The sequence below is a fragment of the Pongo abelii genome, chromosome 8 (genome assembly GCF_028885655.2).
Source record: "Pongo abelii isolate AG06213 chromosome 8, NHGRI_mPonAbe1-v2.0_pri, whole genome shotgun sequence".
Lineage (NCBI taxonomy): Eukaryota > Metazoa > Chordata > Mammalia > Primates > Hominidae > Pongo > Pongo abelii.
The window spans coordinates 46491790-46511386 of NC_071993.2; positions in this window are offsets into that span (position 1 = coordinate 46491790).

Genomic DNA, 19597 nt, shown 5'->3' on the forward strand with positions numbered 1-19597 from the left:
AACCACTTTGTGATGTGTGCATCCAACTCTCAGAGTTGAACATTCCTTTGGTTAGAGCAGTTTTGAAACACTCCTTCTGTGGAATCCGCATGTGGATATTTGGACCACTTATAGGAATTTGCTGGAAACGGGACATCCACAGATGAAAACGAGACAGAAACATTCTCACAAACTCCTGTTTGATGTGTGCTCTCAAATAAGAGATGTGAACTTTACTTTTGATAGAGCAGTTTTGAAACATTCTTTTTCTAGTATCCGCAACTGGACGTTTGGAGTGCTTTGAGGCCTGTGTTGGAAAAGGAAGTATATTCACATAACAAGTAGACAGAAGCATTCTCTGAATCCACTTTGCGGTACGTGCATTCAAGTCACAGAGCTGAACATTCCTTTTGACTGAGAAATTTTGAAACACTGTTTTTACAGTGTCGGCAAGTGGATATTTGGAACGCTGATAGGAACTCGTTGGAAACCGGACACCTTCACACAAAAACTAGACAGAAGTTTTCTCACAAACTTCTGTGGGATGTGTGCATTCAACTCACGGAGCTGAACATTTGTTTTGTTAGAGCAGTTTTGAAACACTCATTTTCTGGAATTTGCAATTGGACATTTGGAGCACTTTGAGGTCTGTGCTGGTAAGGAAACATCTTCACATAACAGGTAGACAGAAGCAGTCTCTCAAACTTCTTTGTGGTGTGTGCATTCATCTCACAGAGTTGAACATTCCTTTGGACAGAGAAGTTTTGAAACACTCTTTTTACAGAATGTGGAAGTACATATTTGGAATCCTTATAGGAATTCGTTGGAAACGGGTCAACCTCACACAAAAACTAGACAGAAGCATTCTCACAATCTTCTGTGTCCTGTGAGCATTCAGCTCACGGAGCTGAACCCATCTTTTGATAGAGCAGTTTTGAAACACTCCTTTGGTAGAATCGGCAAGTGGACACTTGGAGCGCCTTGAGGCCTGTGGTGGAAAGGAAATATCTTGACATCAAAACTGGACAGAAGCATTCTCTGAAACTTCTTTGTGGTGCGTGCATTCAACTCACAGAGTTGTACATTCCTTTTGACAGAGATGTTTGAACGACTGTTTTTGTAGAGTCTGCAAGTGGAAATTTGGACCACTTATAGGAATTCGTTGAAAAGGGGACACCTTCACAGAAATCTAGACAGAAGCATTCTCACAAACTTCTCTGTGGTGAGTGTATTCAACTCATGCAGTTTAACCTTTCCTTTCATGGAGCAGTTTTGAAACACTCTTTTGGCAGTATATGCAAGTGGTCATGCCGAAAGCTCTCAGGCCTGTGGTCGAAAAGGCAATATTTTCGCATATATCCTAGAAGGAATCATTCTCAGAAACTACTTTGTGTTGCTCATATTCAACTCACAGAGTGGAACATTCCTTTTATTAGAGCAGCTATTAAACACTGTTTTTGTATAATCGGGTATTGGACATTGGGAGAGCTCTGAGGCCTCTGGTGGAAAGCCAAACATCTTCACAAAAACCTAAAGAGAAGCACTCTCAGAAACCACTTTGTGATGTGTGCATCCAACTCTCAGAGTGGAACATTCCTTTGGTTAGAGCAGTTTTGAAACACTCCTTCTGTGGAATCCGCATGTGGATATTTGGACCACTTATAGGAATTTGCTGGAAACGGGACATCCACAGATGAAAACGAGACAGAAACATTCTCACAAACTCCTGTTTGATGTGTGCTCTCAACTAAGAGATGTGAACTTTACTTTTGATAGAGCAGTTTTGAAACATTCTTTTTCTAGTATCCGCAACTGGACGTTTGGAGTGCTTTGAGGCCTGTGTTGGAAAAGGAAGTATATTCACATAACAAGTAGACAGAAGCATTCTCTGAATCCACTTTGCGGTACGTGCATTCAAGTCACAGAGCTGAACATTCCTTTTGACTGAGAAATTTTGAAACACTGTTTTTACAGTGTCGGCAAGTGGATATTTGGAACGCTGATAGGAACTCGTTGGAAACCGGACACCTTCACACAAAAACTAGACAGAAGTTTTCTCACAAACTTCTGTGGGATGTGTGCATTCAACTCACGGAGCTGAACATTTGTTTTGTTAGAGCAGTTTTGAAACACTCATTTTCTGGAATTTGCAATTGGACATTTGGAGCACTTTGAGGTCTGTGCTGGTAAGGAAACATCTTCACATAACAGGTAGACAGAAGCAGTCTCTCAAACTTCTTTGTGGTGTGTGCATTCATCTCACAGAGTTGAACATTCCTTTGGACAGAGAAGTTTTGAAACACTCTTTTTACAGAATGTGGAAGTACATATTTGGAATCCTTATAGGAATTCGTTGGAAACGGGTCAACCTCACACAAAAACTAGACAGAAGCATTCTCACAATCTTCTGTGTCCTGTGAGCATTCAGCTCACGGAGCTGAACCCATCTTTTGATAGAGCAGTTTTGAAACACTCCTTTGGTAGAATCGGCAAGTGGACACTTGGAGCGCCTTGAGGCCTGTGGTGGAAAGGAAATATCTTGACATAAAAACTAGACAGAAGCATTCTCTGAAACTTCTTTGTGGTGCGTGCATTCAACTCACAGAGTTGTACATTCCTTTTGACAGAGATGTTTGAACGACTGTTTTTGTAGAGTCTGCAAGTGGAAATTTGGACCACTTATAGGAATTCGTTGAAAAGGGGACACCTTCACAGAAATCTAGACAGAAGCATTCTCACAAACTTCTCTGTGATGAGTGTATTCAACTCATGCAGTTTAACCTTTCATTTCATGGAGCAGTTTTGAAACACTCTTTTGGCAGTATATGCAAGTGGTCATGCCGAAAGCTCTCAGGCCTGTGGTCGAAAAGGCAACATTTTCACATCTATCCTAGAAGGAATCATTCTCAGAAACTACTTTGTGTTGCTCATATTCAACTCACAGAGTGGAACATTCCTTTTATTAGAGCAGCTATTTAACACTGTTTTTGTATAATCAGGAATTGGACATTGGGGGAGCTCTGAGGCCTCTGGTGGAAAGCCAAACATCCTCACAAAAACTTAAAGAGAAGCACTCTCAGAAACCACTTTGTGATGTGTGCATCCAACTCTCAGAGTTGAACATTCCTTTGGTTAGAGCAGTTTTGAAACACTCCTTCTGTGGAATCCGCATGTGGATATTTGGACCACTTATAGGAATTTGCTGGAAACGGGACATCCACAGATAAAAACGAGACAGAAACATTCTCACAATCTCCTGTTTGATGTGTGCTCTCAACTAAGAGATGTGAACTTTACTTTTGATAGAGCAGTTTTGAAACACTCTTTTTCTAGAATCCGCAACTGGACGTTTGGAGTGCTTTGAGGCCTGTGTTGGAAAAGGAAGTATATTCACATAACAAGTAGACAGAAGCATTCTCTGAATCCACTTTGTGGTACGTGCATTCAAGTCACAGAGTTGAACATTCCTTTTGACTGAGAAATTTTGAAACACTGTTTTTACAGTGTCGGCAAGTGGATATTTGGAACGCTGATAGGAACTCGTTGGAAACCGGACACCTTCACACAAAAACTAGACAGAAGTTTTCTCACAAACTTCTGTGGGATGTGTGCATTCAACTCACGGAGCTGAACATTTGTTTTGTTAGAGCAGTTTTGAAACACTCATTTTCTGGAATTTGCAATTGGACATTTGGAGCACTTTGAGGTCTGTGCTGGTAAGGAAACATCTTCACATAACAGGTAGACAGAAGCAGTCTCTCAAACTTCTTTGTGGTGTGTGCATTCATCTCACAGAGTTGAACATTCCTTTGGACAGAGAAGTTTTGAAACACTCTTTTTACAGAATGTGGAAGTACATATTTGGAATCCTTATAGGAATTCGTTGGAAACGGGTCAACCTCACACAAAAACTAGACAGAAGCATTCTCACAATCTTCTGTGTCCTGTGAGCATTCAGCTCACGGAGCTGAACCCATCTTTTGATAGAGCAGTTTTGAAACACTCCTTTGGTAGAATCGGCAAGTGGACACTTGGAGCGCCTTGAGGCCTGTGGTGGAAAGGAAATATCTTGACATCAAAACTGGACAGAAGCATTCTCTGAAACTTCTTTGTGGTGCGTGCATTCAACTCACAGAGTTGTACATTCCTTTTGACAGAGATGTTTGAACGACTGTTTTTGTAGAGTCTGCAAGTGGAAATTTGGACCACTTATAGGAATTCGTTGAAAAGGGGACACCTTCACAGAAATCTAGACAGAAGCATTCTCACAAACTTCTCTGTGGTGAGTGTATTCAACTCATGCAGTTTAACCTTTCCTTTCATGGAGCAGTTTTGAAACACTCTTTTGGCAGTATATGCAAGTGGTCATGCCGAAAGCTCTCAGGCCTGTGGTCGAAAAGGCAATATTTTCGCATATATCCTAGAAGGAATCATTCTCAGAAACTACTTTGTGTTGCTCATATTCAACTCACAGAGTGGAACATTCCTTTTATTAGAGCAGCTATTAAACACTGTTTTTGTATAATCGGGTATTGGACATTGGGAGAGCTCTGAGGCCTCTGGTGGAAAGCCAAACATCTTCACAAAAACCTAAAGAGAAGCACTCTCAGAAACCACTTTGTGATGTGTGCATCCAACTCTCAGAGTGGAACATTCCTTTGGTTAGAGCAGTTTTGAAACACTCCTTCTGTGGAATCCGCATGTGGATATTTGGACCACTTATAGGAATTTGCTGGAAACGGGACATCCACAGATGAAAACGAGACAGAAACATTCTCACAAACTCCTGTTTGATGTGTGCTCTCAACTAAGAGATGTGAACTTTACTTTTGATAGAGCAGTTTTGAAACATTCTTTTTCTAGTATCCGCAACTGGACGTTTGGAGTGCTTTGAGGCCTGTGTTGGAAAAGGAAGTATATTCACATAACAAGTAGACAGAAGCATTCTCTGAATCCACTTTGCGGTACGTGCATTCAAGTCACAGAGCTGAACATTCCTTTTGACTGAGAAATTTTGAAACACTGTTTTTACAGTGTCGGCAAGTGGATATTTGGAACGCTGATAGGAACTCGTTGGAAACCGGACACCTTCACACAAAAACTAGACAGAAGTTTTCTCACAAACTTCTGTGGGATGTGTGCATTCAACTCACGGAGCTGAACATTTGTTTTGTTAGAGCAGTTTTGAAACACTCATTTTCTGGAATTTGCAATTGGACATTTGGAGCACTTTGAGGTCTGTGCTGGTAAGGAAACATCTTCACATAACAGGTAGACAGAAGCAGTCTCTCAAACTTCTTTGTGGTGTGTGCATTCATCTCACAGAGTTGAACATTCCTTTGGACAGAGAAGTTTTGAAACACTCTTTTTACAGAATGTGGAAGTACATATTTGGAATCCTTATAGGAATTCGTTGGAAACGGGTCAACCTCACACAAAAACTAGACAGAAGCATTCTCACAATCTTCTGTGTCCTGTGAGCATTCAGCTCACGGAGCTGAACCCATCTTTTGATAGAGCAGTTTTGAAACACTCCTTTGGTAGAATCGGCAAGTGGACACTTGGAGCGCCTTGAGGCCTGTGGTGGAAAGGAAATATCTTGACATAAAAACTAGACAGAAGCATTCTCTGAAACTTCTTTGTGGTGCGTGCATTCAACTCACAGAGTTGTACATTCCTTTTGACAGAGATGTTTGAACGACTGTTTTTGTAGAGTCTGCAAGTGGAAATTTGGACCACTTATAGGAATTCGTTGAAAAGGGGACACCTTCACAGAAATCTAGACAGAAGCATTCTCACAAACTTCTCTGTGATGAGTGTATTCAACTCATGCAGTTTAACCTTTACTTTCATGGAGCAGTTTTGAAACACTCTTTTGGCAGTATATGCAAGTGGTCATGCCGAAAGCTCTCAGGCCTGTGGTCGAAAAGGCAACATTTTCACATCTATCCTAGAAGGAATCATTCTCAGAAACTACTTTGTGTTGCTCATATTCAACTCACAGAGTGGAACATTCCTTTTATTAGAGCAGCTATTTAACACTGTTTTTGTATAATCAGGAATTGGACATTGGGGGAACTCTGAGGCCTCTGGTGGAAAGCCAAACATCCTCACAAAAACTTAAAGAGAAGCACTCTCAGAAACCACTTTGTGATGTGTGCATCCAACTCTCAGAGTTGAACATTCCTTTGGTTAGAGCAGTTTTGAAACACTCCTTCTGTGGAATCCGCATGTGGATATTTGGACCACTTATAGGAATTTGCTGGAAACGGGACATCCACAGATAAAAACGAGACAGAAACATTCTCACAAACTCCTGTTTGATGTGTGCTCTCAACTAAGAGATGTGAACTTTACTTTTGATAGAGCAGTTTTGAAACACTCTTTTTCTAGAATCCGCAACTGGACGTTTGGAGTGCTTTGAGGCCTCTGTTGGAAAAGGAAGTATATTCACATAACAAGTAGACAGAAGCATTCTCTGAATCCACTTTGTGGTACGTGCATTCAAGTCACAGAGTTGAACATTCCTTTTGACTGAGAAATTTTGAAACACTGTTTTTACAGTGTCGGCAAGTGGATATTTGGAACGCTGATAGGAACTCGTTGGAAACCGGACACCTTCACACAAAAACTAGACAGAAGTTTTCTCACAAACTTCTGTGTGATGTGTGCATTCAACTCACGGAGCTTAACATTTGTTTTGTTAGAGCAGTTTTGAAACACTCATTTTCTGGAATTTGCAATTGGACATTTGGAGCACTTTGAGGTCTGTGCTGGTAAGGAAACATCTTCACATAACAGGTAGACAGAAGCAGTCTCTCAAACTTCTTTGTGGTGTGTGCATTCATCTCACAGAGTTGAACATTCCTTTGGACAGAGAAGTTTTGAAACACTCTTTTTACAGAATGTGGAAGTACATATTTGGAATCCTTATAGGAATTCGTTGGAAACGGGTCAACCTCACACAAAAACTAGACAGAAGCATTCTCACAATCTTCTGTGTCCTGTGAGCATTCAGCTCACGGAGCTGAACCCATCTTTTGATAGAGCAGTTTTGAAACACTCCTTTGGTAGAATCGGCAAGTGGACACTTGGAGCGCCTTGAGGCCTGTGGTGGAAAGGAAATATCTTGACATAAAAACTAGACAGAAGCATTCTCTGAAACTTCTTTGCGGTGCGTGCATTCAACTCACAGAGTTCTACATTCCTTTTGACAGAGATGTTTGAACGACTGTTTTTGTAGAGTCTGCAAGTGGAAATTTGGACCACTTATAGGAATTCGTTGAAAAGGGGACACCTTCACAGAAATCTAGACAGAAGCATTCTCACAAACTTCTCTGTGGTGAGTGTATTCAACTCATGCAGTTTAACCTTTCCTTTCATGGAGCAGTTTTGAAACACTCTTTTGGCAGTATATGCAAGTGGTCATGCCGAAAGCTCTCAGGCCTGTGGTCGAAAAGGCAATATTTTCGCATATATCCCAGAAGGAATCATTCTCAGAAACTACTTTGTGTTGCTCATATTCAACTCACAGAGTGGAACATTCCTTTTATTAGAGCAGCTATTTAACACTGTTTTTGTATAATCGGGTATTGGACATTGGGAGAGCTCTGAGGCCTCTGGTGGAAAGCCAAACATCTTCACAAAAACCTAAAGAGAAGTACTCTCAGAAAGCACTTTGTGATGTGTGCATCCAACTCTCAGAGTTGAACATTCCTTTGGTTAGAGCAGTTTTGAAACACTCCTTCTGTGGAATCCGCATGTGGATATTTGGACCATTTATAGGAATTTGCTGGAAACGGGACATCCACAGATAAAAACGAGACAGAAACATTCTCACAAACTCCTGTTTGACGTGCGCTCTCAACTAAGAGATGTGAACTTTACTTTTGATAGAGCAGTTTTGAAACACTCTTTTTCTAGAATCCGCAACTGGACGTTTGGAGTGCTTTGAGGCCTGTGTTGGAAAAGGAAGTATATTCACATAACAAGTAGACAGAAGCATTCTCTGAATCCACTTTGTGGTACGTGCATTCAAGTCACAGATTTGAACATTCCTTTTGACTGAGAAATTTTGAAACACTGTTTTTACAGTGTCGGCAAGTGGATATTTGGAACGCTGATAGGAACTCGTTGGAAACCGGACACCTTCACACAAAAACTAGACAGAAGTTTTCTCACAAACTTCTGTGTGATGTGTGCATTCAACTCACGGAGCTGAACATTTGTTTTGTTAGAGCAGTTTTGAAACACTCATTTTCTGGAATTTGCAATTGGACATTTGGAGCACTTTGAGGTCTGTGCTGGTAAGGAAACATCTTCACATAACAGGTAGACAGAAGCAGTCTCTCAAACTTCTTTGTGGTGTGTGCATTCATCTCACAGAGTTGAACATTCCTTTGGACAGAGAAGTTTTGAAACACTCTTTTTACAGAATGTGGAAGTACATATTTGGAATCCTTATAGGAATTCGTTGGAAACGGGTCAACCTCACACAAAAACTAGACAGAAGCATTCTCACAATCTTCTGTGTCCTGTGAGCATTCAGCTCACGGAGCTGAACCCATCTTTTGATAGAGCAGTTTTGAAACACTCCTTTGGTAGAATCGGCAAGTGGACACTTGGAGCGCCTTGAGGCCTGTGGTGGAAAGGAAATATCTTGACATAAAAACTAGACAGAAGCATTCTCTGAAACTTCTTTGTGGTGCGTGCATTCAACTCACAGAGTTGTACATTCCTTTTGACAGAGATGTTTGAACGACTGTTTTTGTAGAGTCTGCAAGTGGAAATTTGGACCACTTATAGGAATTCGTTGAAAAGGGGACACCTTCACAGAAATCTAGACAGAAGCATTCTCACAAACTTCTCTGTGGTGAGTGTATTCAACTCATGCAGTTTAACATTTCCTTTCATGGAGCAGTTTTGAAACACTCTTTTGGCAGTATATGCAAGTGGTCATGCCGAAAGCTCTCAGGCCTGTGGTCGAAAAGGCAATATTTTCGCATATATCCTAGAAGGAATCATTCTCAGAAACTACTTTGTGTTGCTCATATTCAACTCACAGAGTGGAACATTCCTTTTATTAGAGCAGCTATTAAACACTGTTTTTGTATAATCGGGTATTGGACATTGGGAGAGCTCTGAGGCCTCTGGTGGAAAGCCAAACATCTTCACAAAAACCTAAAGAGAAGCACTCTCAGAAACCACTTTGTGATGTGTGCATCCAACTCTCAGAGTGGAACATTCCTTTGGTTAGAGCAGTTTTGAAACACTCCTTCTGTGGAATCCGCATGTGGATATTTGGACCACTTATAGGAATTTGCTGGAAACGGGACATCCACAGATAAAAACGAGACAGAAACACTCTCACAAACTCCTGTTTGACGTGTGCTCTCAACTAAGAGATGTGAACTTTACTTTTGATAGAGCAGTTTTGAAACACTCTTTTTCTAGTATCCGCAACTGGACGTTTGGAGTGCTTTGAGGCCTGTGTTGGAAAAGGAAGTATATTCACATAACAAGTAGACAGAAGCATTCTCTGAATCCACTTTGTGGTACGTGCATTCAAGTCACAGAGTTGAACATTCCTTTTGACTGAGAAATTTTGAAACACTGTTTTTACAGTGTCGGCAAGTGGATATTTGGAACGCTGATAGGAACTCGTTGGAAACCGGACACCTTCACACAAAAACTAGACAGAAGTTTTCTCACAAACTTCTGTGTGATGTGTGCCTTCAACTCACGGAGCTGAACATTTGTTTTGTTAGAGCAGTTTTGAAACACTCATTTTCTGGAATTTGCAATTGGACATTTGGAGCACTTTGAGGTCTGTGCTGGTAAGGAAACATCTTCACATAACAGGTAGACAGAAGCAGTCTCTCAAACTTCTTTGTGGTGTGTGCATTCATCTCACAGAGTTGAACATTCCTTTGGACAGAGAAGTTTTGAAACACTCTTTTTACAGAATGTGGAAGTACATATTTGGAATCCTTATAGGAATTCGTTGGAAACGGGTCAACCTCACACAAAAACTAGACAGAAGCATTCTCACAATCTTCTGTGTCCTGTGAGCATTCAGCTCACGGAGCTGAACCCATCTTTTGATAGAGCAGTTTTGAAACACTCGTTTGGTAGAATCGGCAAGTGGACACTTGGAGCACCATGAGGCCTGTGGTGGAAAGGAAATATCTTGACATAAAAACTAGACAGAAGCATTCTCTGAAACTTCTTTGTGGTGCGTGCATTCAACTCACAGAGTTGTACATTCCTTTTGACAGAGATGTTTGAACGACAGTTTTTGTAGAGTCTGCAAGTGGAAATTTGGACCACTTATAGGAATTCGTTGAAAAGGGGACACCTTCACAAAAATCTAGACAGAAGCATTCTCACAAACTTCTCTGTGGTGAGTGTATTCAACTCATGCAGTTTAACCTTTCCTTTCATGGAGCAGTTTTGAAACACTCTTTTGGCAGTATATGCAAGTGGTCATGCCGAAAGCTCTCAGACCTGTGGTCGAAAAGGCAACATTTTCACATATATCCTAGAAGGAATCATTCTCAGAAACTACTTTTTGTTGCTCATATTCAACTCACAGAGTGGAACATTCCTTTTATTAGAGCAGCTATTTAACACTGTTTTTGTATAATCGGGAATTGGACATTGGGAGAGCTCTGAGGCCTCTGGTGGAATGCCAAACATTCTCACAAAAACCTAAAGAGAAACACTCTCAGAAACAACTTTGTGATGTGTGCATCCAACTCTCGGAGTTGAACATTCCTTTGGTTAGAGCAGTTTTGAAACACTCCTTCTGTGGAATCCGCATGTGGATATTTGGACCACTTATAGGAATTTGCTGGAAACGGGACATCCACAGATGAAAACGAGACAGAAACATTCTCACAAACTCCTGTTTGATGTGTGCTCTCAACTAAGAGATGTGAACTTTACTTTTGATAGAGCAGTTTTGAAACACTCTTTTTCTAGAATCCGCAACTGGACGTTTGGAGTGCTTTGAGGCCTGTGTTGGAAAAGGAAGTATATTCACATAACAAGTAGACAGAAGCATTCTCTGAATCCACTTTGTGGTACGTGCATTCAAGTCAGAGAGTTGAACATTCCTTTTGAGTGAGAAATTTAGAAACACTGTTTTTACAGTGTCGGCAAGTGGATATTTGGAACGCTGATAGGAACTCGTTGGAAACCGGACACCTTCACACAAAAACTAGACAGAAGTTTTCTCACAAACTTCTGTGTGATGTGTGCATTCAACTCACGGAGCTGAACATTTGTTTTGTTAGAGCAGTTTTGAAACACTCATTTTCTGGAATTTGCAATTGGACATTTGGAGCACTTTGAGGTCTGTGCTGGTAAGGAAACATCTTCACATAACAGGTAGACAGAAACAGTCTCTCAAACTTCTTTGTGGTGTGTGCATTCATCTCACAGAGTTGAACGTTCCTTTGGATAGAGAAGTTTTGAAACACTCTTTTTACAGAATGTGGAAGTACATATTTGGAATCCTTATAGGAATTCGTTGGAAACGGGTCAAACTCACACAAAAATAAGACAGAAGCATTCTCACAATCTTCTGTGTCCTGTGAGCATTCAGCTCACGGAGCTGAACCCATCTTTTGATAGAGCAGTTTTGAAACACTCCTTTGGTTGAATCGGCAAGTGGACACTTGGAGCGCCTTGAGGCCTGTGGTGGAAAGGAAATATCTTGACATAAAAACTAGACAGAAGCATTCTCTGAAACTTCTTTGTGGTGCGTGCATTCAACTCACAGAGTTGTACATTCCTTTTGACAGAGATGTTTGAACGACTGTTTTTGTAGAGTCTGCAAGTGGAAATTTGGACCACTTATAGGAATTCGTTGAAAAGGGGACACCTTCACAGAAATCTAGACAGAAGCATTCTCACAAACTTCTCTGTGATGAGTGTATTCAACTCATGCAGTTTAACCTTTCCTTTCATGGAGCAGTTTTGAAACACTCTTTTGGCAGTATATGCAAGTGGTCATGCCGAAAGCTCTCAGGCCTGCGGTCGAAAAGGCAACATTTTCACATATATCCTAGAAGGAATCATTCTCAGAAACTACTTTGTGTTGCTCATATTCAACTCACAGAGTGGAACATTCCTTTTATTAGAGCAGCTATTTAACACTGTTTTTGTATAACCGGGAATTGGACATTTGGGGAGCTCTGAGGCCTCTGGTGGAAAGCCAAACATCCTCACAAAAACCTAAAGAGAAGCACTCTCAGAAACCACTTTGTGATGTGTGCTTCCAACTCTCAGAGTTGAACATTCCTTTGGTTAGAGCAGTTTTGAAACACTCCTTCTGTGGAATCCGCATGTGGATATTTGGACCACTTATAGGAATTTGCTGGAAACGGGACATCCACAGATAAAAACGAGACAGAAACATTCTCACAAACTCCTGTTTGATGTGTGCTCTCAACTAAGAGATGTGAACTTTACTCTTGATAGAGCAGTTTTGAAACACTCTTTTTCTAGAATCCGCAACTGGACGTTTGGAGTGCTTTGAGGCCTGTGTTGGAAAAGGAAGTATATTCACATAACAAGTAGACAGAAGCATTCTCTGAATCCACTTTGTGGTACGTGCATTCAAGTCACAGAGTTGAAATTTCCTTTTGAGTGAGAAATTTTGAAACACTGTTTTTACAGTGTCGGCAAGTGGATATTTGGAACGCTGATAGGAACTCGTTGGAAACCGGACACCTTCACACAAAAACTAGACAGAAGTTTTCTCACAAACTTCTGTGGGATGTGTGCATTCAACTCACGGAGCTGAACATTTGTTTTGTTAGAGCAGTTTTGAAACACTCATTTTCTGGAATTTGCAATTGGACATTTGGAGCACTTTGAGGTCTGTGCTGGTAAGGAAACATCTTCACATAACAGGTAGACAGAAGCAGTCTCTCAAACTTCTTTGTGGTGTGTGCATTCATCTCACAGAGTTGAACATTCCTTTGGACAGAGAAGTTTTGAAACACTCTTTTTACAGAATGTGGAAGTACATATTTGGAATCCTTATAGGAATTCGTTGGAAACGGGTCAACCTCACACAAAAACTAGACAGAAGCATTCTCACAATCTTCTGTGTCCTGTGAGCATTCAGCTCACGGAGCTGAACCCATCTTTTGATAGAGCAGTTTTGAAACACTCCTTTGGTAGTATCGGCAAGTGGACACTTGGAGCGCCTTGAGGCCTGTGGTGGAAAGGAAATATCTTGACATAAAAACTAGACAGAAGCATTCTCTGAAACTTCTTTGTGGTGCGTGCATTCAACTCACAGAGTTGTACATTCCTTTTGACAGAGATGTTTGAACGACTGTTTTTGTAGAGTCTGCAAGTGGAAATTTGGACCACTTATAGGAATTCGTTGAAAAGGGGACCCCTTCACAGAAATCTAGACAGAAGCATTCTCACAAACTTCTCTGTGATGAGTGTATTCAACTCATGCAGTTTAACCTTTCCTTTCATGGAGCAGTTTTGAAACACTCTTTTGGCAGTATATGCAAGTGGTCATGCCGAAAGCTCTCAGGCCTGTGGTCGAAAAGGCAACATTTTCACATATATCCTAGAAGGAATCATTCTCAGAAACTACTTTGTGTTGCTCATATTTAACTCACAGAGTGGAACATTCCTTTTATTAGAGCAGCTATTTAACACTGTTTTTGTATAACCGGGAATTGGACATTTGGGGAGCTCTGAGGCCTCTGGTGGAAAGCCAAACATCCTCACAAAAACCTAAAGAGAAGCACTCTCAGAAACCACTTTGTGATGTGTGCATCCAACTCTCAGAGTTGAACATTCCTTTGGTTAGAGCAGTTTTGAAACACTCCTTCTGTGGAATCCGCATGTGGATATTTGGACCACTTATAGGAATTTGCTAGAAACGGGACATCCGCAGATAAAAACGAGACAGAAACATTCTCACAAACTCCTGTTTGATGTGTGCTCTCAACTAAGAGATGTGAACTTTACTCTTGATAGAGCAGTTTTGAAACACTCTTTTTCTAGAATCCGCAACTGGACGTTTGGAGTGCTTTGAGGCCTCTGTTGGAAAAGGAAGTATATTCACATAACAAGTAGACAGAAGCATTCTCTGAATCCACTTTGTGGTACGTGCATTCAAGTCACAGAGTTGAAATTTCCTTTTGAGTGAGAAATTTTGAAACACTGTTTTTACAGTGTCGGCAAGTGGATATTTGGAACGCTGATAGGAACTCGTTGGAAACCGGACACCTTCACACAAAAACTAGACAGAAGTTTTCTCACAAACTTCTGTGGGATGTGTGCATTCAACTCACGGAGCTGAACATTTGTTTTGTTAGAGCAGTTTTGAAACACTCATTTTCTGGAATTTGCAATTGGACATTTGGAGCACTTTGAGGTCTGTGCTGGTAAGGAAACATCTTCACATAACAGGTAGACAGAAGCAGTCTCTCAAACTTCTTTGTGGTGTGTGCATTCATCTCACAGAGTTGAACATTCCTTTGGACAGAGAAGTTTTGAAACACTCTTTTTACAGAATGTGGAAGTACATATTTGGAATCCTTATAGGAATTCGTTGGAAACGGGTCAACCTCACACAAAAACTAGACAGAAGCATTCTCACAATCTTCTGTGTCCTGTGAGCATTCAGCTCACGGAGCTGAACCCATCTTTTGATAGAGCAGTTTTGAAACACTCCTTTGGTAGTATCGGCAAGTGGACACTTGGAGCGCCTTGAGGCCTGTGGTGGAAAGGAAATATCTTGACATAAAAACTAGACAGAAGCATTTTCTGAAACTTCTTTGTGGTGCGTGCATTCAACTCACAGAGTTGTACATTCCTTTTGACAGAGATGTTTGAACGACTGTTTTTGTAGAGTCTGCAAGTGGAAATTTGGACCACTTATAGGAATTCGTTGAAAAGGGGACACCTTCACAGAAATCTAGACAGAAGCATTCTCACAAACTTCTCTGTGATGAGTGTATTCAACTCATGCAGTTTAACCTTTCCTTTCATGGAGCAGTTTTGAAACACTCTTTTGGCAGTATATGCAAGTGGTCATGCCGAAAGCTCTCAGGCCTGTGGTCGAAAAGGCAACATTTTCACATATATCCTAGAAGGAATCATTCTCAGAAACTACTTTGTGTTGCTCATATTCAACTCACAGAGTGGAACATTCCTTTTATTAGAGCAGCTATTTAACACTGTTTTTGTATAACCGGGAATTGGACATTTGGGGAGCTCTGAGGCCTCTGGTGGAAAGCCAAACATCCTCACAAAAACCTAAAGAGAAGCACTCTCAGAAACCACTTTGTGATGTGTGCATCCAACTCTCAGAGTTGAACATTCCTTTGGTTAGAGCAGTTTTGAAACACTCCTTCTGTGGAATCCGCATGTGGATATTTGGACCACTTATAGGAATTTGCTGGAAACGGGACATCCACAGATAAAAACGAGACAGAAACATTCTCACAAACTCCTGTTTGATGTGTGCTCTCAACTAAGAGATGTGAACTTTACTTTTGATAGAGCAGTTTTGAAACACTCTTTTTCTAGAATCCGCAACTGGACGTTTGGAGTGCTTTGAGGCCTCTGTTGGAAAAGGAAGTATATTCACATAACAAGTAGACAGAAGCATTCTCTGAATCCACTTTGTGGTACGTGCATTCAAGTCACAGAGTTGAACATTCCTTTTGACTGAGAAATTTTGAAACACTGTTTTTACAGTGTCGGCAAGTGGATATTTGGAACGCTGATAGGAACTCGTTGGAAACCGGACACCTTCACACAAAAACTAGACAGAAGTTTTCTCACAAACTTCTGTGTGATGTGTGCATTCAACTCACGGAGCTGAACATTTGTTTTGTTAGAGCAGTTTTGAAACACTCATTTTCTGGAATTTGCAATTGGACATTTGGAGCACTTTGAGGTCTGTGCTGGTAAGGAAACATCTTCACATAACAGGTAGACAGAAGCAGTCTCTCAAACTTCTTTGTGGTGTGTGCATTCATCTCACAGAGTTGAACATTCCTTTGGACAGAGAAGTTTTGAAACACTCTTTTTACAGAATGTGGAAGTACATATTTGGAATCCTTATAGGAATTCGTTGGAAACGGGTCAACCTCACACAAAAACTAGACAGAAGCATTCTCACAATCTTCTGTGTCCTGTGAGCATTCAGCTCACGGAGCTGAACCCATCTTTTGATAGAGCAGTTTTGAAACACTCCTTTGGTAGAATCGGCAAGTGGACACTTGGAGCGCCTTGAGGCCTGTGGTGGAAAGGAAATATCTTGACATAAAAACTAGACAGAAGCATTCTCTGAAACTTCTTTGCGGTGCGTGCATTCAACTCACAGAGTTCTACATTCCTTTTGACAGAGATGTTTGAACGACTGTTTTTGTAGAGTCTGCAAGTGGAAATTTGGACCACTTATAGGAATTCGTTGAAAAGGGGACACCTTCACAGAAATCTAGACAGAAGCATTCTCACAAACTTCTCTGTGGTGAGTGTATTCAACTCATGCAGTTTAACCTTTCCTTTCATGGAGCAGTTTTGAAACACTCTTTTGGCAGTATATGCAAGTGGTCATGCCGAAAGCTCTCAGGCCTGTGGTCGAAAAGGCAATATTTTCGCATATATCCTAGAAGGAATCATTCTCAGAAACTACTTTGTGTTGCTCATATTCAACTCACAGAGTGGAACATTCCTTTTATTAGAGCAGCTATTTAACACTGTTTTTGTATAATCGGGTATTGGACATTGGGAGAGCTCTGAGGCCTCTGGTGGAAAGCCAAACATCTTCACAAAAACCTAAAGAGAAGCACTCTCAGAAAGCACTTTGTGATGTGTGCATCCAACTCTCAGAGTTGAACATTCCTTTGGTTAGAGCAGTTTTGAAACACTCCTTCTGTGGAATCCGCATGTGGATATTTGGACCATTTATAGGAATTTGCTGGAAACGGGACATCCACAGATAAAAACGAGACAGAAACATTCTCACAAACTCCTGTTTGACGTGCGCTCTCAACTAAGAGATGTGAACTTTACTTTTGATAGAGCAGTTTTGAAACACTCTTTTTCTAGAATCCGCAACTGGACGTTTGGAGTGCTTTGAGGCCTGTGTTGGAAAAGGAAGTATATTCACATAACAAGTAGACAGAAGCATTCTCTGAATCCACTTTGTGGTACGTGCATTCAAGTCACAGATTTGAACATTCCTTTTGACTGAGAAATTTTGAAACACTGTTTTTACAGTGTCGGCAAGTGGATATTTGGAACGCTGATAGGAACTCGTTGGAAACCGGACACCTTCACACAAAAACTAGACAGAAGTTTTCTCACAAACTTCTGTGTGATGTGTGCATTCAACTCACGGAGCTGAACATTTGTTTTGTTAGAGCAGTTTTGAAACACTCATTTTCTGGAATTTGCAATTGGACATTTGGAGCACTTTGAGGTCTGTGCTGGTAAGGAAACATCTTCACATAACAGGTAGACAGAAGCAGTCTCTCAAACTTCTTTGTGGTGTGTGCATTCATCTCACAGAGTTGAACATTCCTTTGGACAGAGAAGTTTTGAAACACTCTTTTTACAGAATGTGGAAGTACATATTTGGAATCCTTATAGGAATTCGTTGGAAACGGGTCAACCTCACACAAAAACTAGACAGAAGCATTCTCACAATCTTCTGTGTCCTGTGAGCATTCAGCTCACGGAGCTGAACCCATCTTTTGTTAGAGCAGTTTTGAAACACTCCTTTGGTAGAATCGGCAAGTGGACACTTGGAGCGCCTTGAGGCCTGTGGTGGAAAGGAAATATCTTGACATAAAAACTAGACAGAAGCATTCTCTGAAACTTCTTTGTGGTGCGTGCATTCAACTCACAGAGTTGTACATTCCTTTTGACAGAGATGTTTGAACGACTGTTTTTGTAGAGTCTGCAAGTGGAAATTTGGACCACTTATAGGAATTCGTTGAAAAGGGGACACCTTCACAGAAATCTAGACAGAAGCATTCTCACAAACTTCTCTGTGACGAGTGTATTCAACTCATGCAGTTTAACCTTTCCTTTCATGGAGCAGTTTTGAAACACTCTTTTGGCAGTATATGCAAGTGGTCATGCCGAAAGCTCTCAGGCCTGTGGTCGAAAAGGCAATATTTTCACATATATCCTAGAAGGAATCATTCTCAGAAACTACTTTGTGTTGCTCATATTCAACTCACAGAGTGGAACATTCCTTTTATTAGAGCAGATATTTAACACTGTTTTTCTATAATCGGGAATTGGACATTGGGAGAGCTCTGAGGCCTCTGGTGGAAAGCCAAACATCCTCACAAAAACATAAAGAGAAGTACTCTCAGAAACCACTTTGTGATGTGTTCATCCAGCACTCAGAGTGGAACATTCCTTTGGTTAGAGCAGTTTTGAAACACTCCTTCTGTGGAATCCGCATGTGGATATTTGGACCACTTATAGGAATTTGCTGGAAACGGGACATCCACAGATAAAAACGAGACAGAAACATTCTCACAAACTCCTGTTTGACGTGTGCTCTCAACTAAGAGATGTGAACTTTACTTTTGATAGAGCAGTTTTGAAACACTCTTTTTCTAGAATCCGCAACTGGACGTTTGGAGTGCTTTGAGGCCTGTGTTGGAAAAGGAAGTATATTCACATAACAAGTAGACAGAAGCATTCTCTGAATCCACTTTGTGGTACGTGCATTCAAGTCACAGAGTTGAACATTCCTTTTGACTGAGAAATTTTGAAACACTGTTTTTACAGTGTCGGCAAGTGGATATTTGGAACGCTGATAGGAACTCGTTGGAAACCGGACACCTTCACACAAAAACTAGACAGAAGTTTTCTCACAAACTTCTGTGTGATGTGTGCATTCAACTCACGGAGCTGAACATTTGTTTTGTTAGAGCAGTTTTTAAACACTCATTTTCTGGAATTTGCAATTGGACATTTGGAGCACTTTGAGGTCTGTGCTGGTAAGGAAACATCTTCACATAACAGGTAGACAGAAGCAGTCTCTCAAACTTCTTTGTGGTGTGTGCATTCATCTCACAGAGTTGAACATTCCTTTGGACAGAGAAGTTTTGAAACACTCTTTTTACAGAATGTGGAAGTACATATTTGGAATCCTTATAGGAATTCGTTGGAAACGGGTCAACCTCACACAAAAACTAGACAGAAGCATTCTCACAATCTTCTGTGTCCTGTGAGCATTCAGCTCACGGAGCTGAACCCATCTTTTGATAGAGCAGTTTTGAAACACTCCTTTGGTAGAATCGGCAAGTGGACACTTGGAGCGCCTTGAGGCCTGTGGTGGAAAGGAAATATCTTGACATAAAAACTAGACAGAAGCATTCTCTGAAACTTCTTTGTGGTGCGTGCATTCAACTCACAGAGTTGTACATTCCTTTTGACAGAGATGTTTGAACGACTGTTTTTGTAGAGTCTGCAAGTGGAAATTTGGACCACTTATAGGAATTCGTTGAAAAGGGGACACCTTCACAGAAATCTAGACAGAAGCATTCTCACAAACTTCTCTGTGGTGAGTGTATTCAACTCATGCAGTTTAACCTTTCCT